The following is a 6,000-nucleotide window of genomic DNA, read 5'->3' on the forward strand; positions in this document are numbered from 1 at the left end:
CTGTATCCACACATTAAATGTTTTACTGGTAGTAGGCCATGACATATATTTTTTATTTGTGGTGTGCCCCTGCTATAGATGTGAGATTCATAAATCAGTGTCTATGTCATGGTACAAAAGGGGAATTCCTACTACAGGGCTGACTGACTGCATGTCCCAGTGTCTGACTGTCAGTCCTCAGAAGAACTCCAGCTCTGCACTGAGTCAAAACAAGAAGATGTCACTTAAATGTTGCACTCAGTTTTGCATCATCAGTGAAAAGTATTCCTGTTTCTTTATATTGGGCTAGCATGTATTTGCTCACTTTTGCATTCAAAATTTGCTTAGTTCTCGTTTTATTGTTTGATGTAAGTAAAACAATCTTTAGAAAAAAAGTCTTATCTCTCAAGGGTCATAGAAGGGGAAAACATTTCCACAGGTCATATCTTTTGTTATAGAAATCAGGATTCTGTCAAATGTATACCACTTTCGTGTCTAATATCATTAAATACATTGGGTAAAGAAAAACACCGAAAAAAATTAATAAACTAATTCAAAGAATAAGTTTACTACATGGAACCTGTATGACTATAAAAAAGATTTGCACTTCAGCACTAAAGATGATTCTTTTATTAAACAGTTGTATTTTACATTCATGACTTTCTGAAGGTTATTTGATTTCCAAGTTCTCAAATTCCTAGAAACCATCATCATTCTTGCAATATGTGTATCTTGTGATGAGGTTGTGTTGTGTGTATGCTACTGCTGCATATGCCTCAGAAACCTCTTCGGTCCATACTGTAACTCAGCAATTATACTCTTTTAGGGAAGAGATTTAAACTGCACCCTTTGGGTCAAACCAAACACTGAGAGGTTTTGCACAGTTAACTTCCATAGGCTGATGGCTTACTTATCGGTGGTGCTGGCATGTCCACAGCTGCCACACACAGAAAAAAAGGCTTTGCACTAATTTTAAATCCTGTGATGTGGAGGTGTACCTGCTTGCACCCCAGAGCCCTGCCCAAGCACCTGGCTGGAGGCTGGCCATGTCACTTGTGCCAGTGCATGGCACAGGGTGCAGGGGAATTGCAACCCGTGAGATTATATCAGCTGTACCACTTCTGTGGACCACAAAATGAACCTTATGGACTCTCAAGCTATGATTCTCTTTTAGTTTTCTTTTATGTTCCTAAAATGACTTTCAGATGTGTTGGCAATCATAGCTCTTGCTGAAGGCAGTTGGGACTGTAAGTGCTCAGCTTAAAGCTGATTAAAGATCAGCTATGTTTAAAATGTAAATATTTCATAACATAGCTTTCAGCGTATTTTGAAGCAAAAACAAACTTAAGTGCTGACTAAAATCTTCAGTTTGGTATTGAGAAGCGAACAATTTCTATACTTTGGTATTTTTTGTTTTCACATCTATTATTTAACTATGTCTATTTAATAATCTGTATCACATAATCAATACAAGTGTAGAATTGGATGTAGAATGTGGATGCTAGGTCAGGTAGAGTTCTTTTGCTACATTAGCAAGAGCTCCAAAGTGACCATCCTTTGGTTGAGGACTATAGTGAGCCTGATAAAGTGGCACTTCTGCTAACATGGTCTCATTACCTTTCCTGTGAAGCCACGCAGAAATAGAACTGATGTCTAATCTCAAAGGAAACGAGCTGGCCAGCATCTCTCTGTCTGGCTGAAACTAGTAAATAGATCTCCCCTCTGCTCACAGGTGAGGTAGGTTGGTAATCGGGCACATTGTTGCCAGTTAGAGAGCATTTTCATGCAGAAGTTATGTAGCTGTAGCAAAGGATGGTTGGGTCTTTCTTTGGCTGCTCTGACTACAGCTCTGAATAATGGTTTTCTGGAAAACCTCTCTTGTTCCAGTTATGCTAATACAGCTTTGTTTTTGGCGTGTATATTTAGAAACTGAGGTGTGTATGGTGTCTTTCTTTTTCAGTATCTACTTTGCTGGACTTCTAAATTCCACTAGTCAAAGCAAACCTTGACTGCTCTCGTCAGCAGTTACTAATGAGTATACAGCACTTTGACACACCATTGCTAGTAGTGCAGTGAGTTCTGCTTTTCTGTAAGTTAATACAGTCCTTGAACTTCTAGAACCTAGAATTTAGTATCTAAAGAATCAGGCATTTCAATTCAGCATTTACTATCAAGCACACTTTTTATTTACGTGAATTAGACCACACATATGGTAACCTTTCCTGAAATACATGCCTGGAAAAACTCAATGTTTCTTGTAGGATCTAAGATAAGATTCACATTTGGAGGTTTGGCCCTACCTTAATTTAATCAGTTTCTGGTATCTATTAGAAATATCTCTCCCTCAATCTTTTGTGCTCTCAAAGCTAAAGCAGATTACTCCTTATCACTTACTTCTTCTGTCTCTCTGTACAATAAGAACTATTTTCAGGACAAAATGTTTCTCTGGATAGCATGTAATAAAAGGAAAACAATAAAATCAGAATTCATAAACTGCCTGAAAGCCCGTAATTTAATTTAATTTGAACTAATTATCCCTGGAAATCAATTGTACTAGTTTTATGGAATTATCCATGGCTTTTTCTTTCACTGTGACTGAGCACATGGTTGTGATATAAATTTTCTCTCTCTGAATCTAAAATAACATTAAACTGTTCTGCAAAGGAGCTACACAAAATTAGGGAGGGTACATATTTTACTAACTCAAATGAGTATTTAAGGTGATTCAGAACTCCTTCAACAAAACACCAAGAAAGTAGAGGGGGGAAAAGTCTTTGACACCATATTAAAAGAAAATAAACCTTCAAAGATGATGTTTTATAGGGAAGATAGGTTCAAAGACAAGATCAGGATTTCTTGAATCTGTTTCTTGCTTCAAATGTAGATGCTTGTATAATCTTATGTAGTGTAGTTGCTCAGCTTCTGTGTTAGAGTGGCTCTGCTGGTTGATCTAGCCAGTACAATAATATGTCAAACTATAATTAAATCTCTCTTTTAGGCCACTTTAACCTATTGGACAACATGAGAAGAGACCTAGTATAAATGCAAATCAGATCTCTCTGCTTCTGTTTTCCTGTTTATAGGTCAAATGGGATGAGAAATGAGCAGAGAAGTGCATTTTGGAAATTAATTACTTGGATGATCTCAGAGTAAAAATTTGTTTGTCAGTCAATTCTAGGTTTATTTTTTTGGTTTTGTTTTGGGATTCCTTTTGGGGGGAGAGGTAGTTGTAGGGCTTTTTAGGCCATGCAGTCAAAGATAGTTATTCCTTAGCATTTCTGAGATTTGTTTTGGAAAAACAATTTTTTTTGCTGGTGGAAAAATGAAATAAGGGGCCTTAGTGGTGTTTTGCATTTGCTTTATTTCTCTCCAGATCAATATTACGCTTAAAATGCCAATGATTTATTTTTGTTGTTTGGTTGGTTTAGGGTGGTATATTTTTGTCCTGGACCACACAACTCCACTGTTTTCTAGTGCTGTTCTCTTTCATTTGGTTAATAGAAGTCCCTGACTTTTTCAAATGGCTACAATTTTCTTTCTTCTCACTAAAATTCTTGACTTGCTCAAACTTGACAATCAGTGCTCTGTATGTAAAAACACAGAAGATTCAACTGAATGCAAGAAACCATCTCATGTTTTTCTTTGCATCCCTTGTTCCAAACTGAGGTATATTTAACTTTTGGGGAATCTGAGGTGCAATCCATTGATAAGGAAAAATCATGTTGAAAGAAGTAGGTAGAAGAGAATCAGATCACAGACAGCTTTGGCCATGGTCTTGCCTGCTTGGATATTAAAAGTAGTATTGTAGTGAATATCAAAAGCGTTATTGGCTTATAATTTCTTAACATGAGTTATTTAAAATATACAACTTTAAAGTTTTACTTTTTTATCATAACCTTAATGCCCACCTTCATTTTGGATTTTATTGCAACTTTTAAGGAATACAATGCCAAGCAGGTTTTTCAGTTAGTAGTAACTGATTCTCTGATAGAAAATTCTTGGTGTTTAAAGCATCTGCCATACATCTTCAGCATACACTGTATATTGCTCATATACTATTATTGTGTGTGTGCATGTGTAGTGTGTGCATGTGTGCATCTGTCTGCCTGCTCAGACACATCTTATAGCATATACCTTAGCATTTAAACTTTTATCAATCCACATGTTTCACACGAAATCCAAGAGTAATGTTACTTGCCTCAGAAAATTTCATAAAGAGGAAGGATTTGACCTGAGGCTGTTGTAATTTCTTTAGCATACCAAACAATAGATTATGCTACTTATTTTTTTTCTAAGACATTAAAATTGTATTTGATCTATTCCACACCATACTCATCCCTTTGACATGAGTAGAAATTATATATGTAAATTCAGTGAGAGCAAATTTAGGTCTATGCTATTAAATTTATCATTAAATGTATAGTCTGACAATAGCACTTCCAACATGAGAACTAAGAAGTAGCTTATATCGTTTATCCCATGCAGCCTGTCATTTTCTTATAATGTTGAGTAAAATATGTGCTTTTTGTTAGTTAGAAGATAAGTCTTTTTCTTACAATATTTACAGGTTTATTCTATTTTAAATGGTATACAGATTGTATTTTTTTTCCTTTTCCAAATGGTAATTTTTACCCCACGTTATAGTATTCTAAACTAATGCACTCTAAGAGGATTTAGGATTTCTAGTGACTACAGAGATTGTGTACTCAATATACTTAACAATATGAGTATGATTTTTAGTTGGAGTATTGTCTGTGGACAGCGGAAGCTAAAGAATTTAATTCTGTTGATTCAAAAGGATTCTGAATCAAGACCTTACCTTTTGGATGAGAAATAAGCAAGATTTCTGGCAAAAGCACATCATTAATTCATAGTTGGAGTTCATACCATTGTGGCTATATCCCCATAGACAAATCGAAAGGTCAGCATTTGAAAGAAGATTTTTACCAATGGCTACTTCACTGTGAAGTCTGTGACAGAAATTATTTCCTCTTCCAAATGTCTGCAAATGCTAAGTTTTTCAGGGAAAAGGAGATAGGCAGTGAACACTGAATATTTACAGGGAACTACTGTGTCTGGTTTCCTTTATGAAAATCGGTTATGCTCAAGCAAAATCTTTCTTGTCCAAGGGAGGCTATTTATAGAGACATCTGCAAGGACTTCAGCATATGTTTAACTGCTCACACAGTGGCTTTCTCTAGTTAAAGTGACAGAATTGCACAGTACTGTTAAAATGAAACGTATATCTTCTGCAAAATTCAGGCAAATCTGGAGAAAAATGTATTTCATTTGTTTTTAATGGATCAAGAACTATATGCCTTTGGATAGCTTAAGAAATCAACTTGTTTTAGAATTTGATGCATAAGAAGAAACAAAACAAAACAAACAAAAAACCAAACCCAAACATATTTCCAACTGACTTGCAGGGTTTCTTCTGTTCTTCTTGTGATTCTTACCTCTCCCATTTAAAAAATCAGAGGATTAAACTCATTCTTTACTTCTGTTTTGATTTGAATTCACACCATTGTTCATAGGCTTGCAAATTAATACATGGTAGTTATCACCATTAGCAAAAAATAACAAAAGATTTTAGCTCAGTTTTTAAGAGCCTTTTTGATGAACTCACTCTCTGATGGGACCATTACATTATGGTTTTCCTAAAAGCCTAGCAGAAAGGTGCACAAGAGGTAAAATGTTTGAACAATGCAGTGAGACTGGTGAATAACTCACTGCAAGAATAGCTACCGAAAAACTTTTTCTAATTTTTACACATTCATCTAATTTCTGCAGCTTATCCCATAAATGGTCCAGTTGTCTCTGTTGCAGTCCCCTGATAACCAGAAAGTTTAAATGAAGACAGAAGATGCACATGGAATGGAGAACACCTGTTGTGCATCCTTATTACCTTGTTTCTCTGAAAATAAGACAGGGTCTTATACAATTCTTCCTCCAAAAGATGCTTATTTTTTTACATGTATAGTTGCCTGGACACTATTTAAATTGGTTTGTGGGTTGTTGTTT

This window comes from Columba livia, chromosome 2, assembly GCF_036013475.1.
Source record: "Columba livia isolate bColLiv1 breed racing homer chromosome 2, bColLiv1.pat.W.v2, whole genome shotgun sequence".
In the NCBI taxonomy this organism is placed as follows: domain Eukaryota; kingdom Metazoa; phylum Chordata; class Aves; order Columbiformes; family Columbidae; genus Columba; species Columba livia.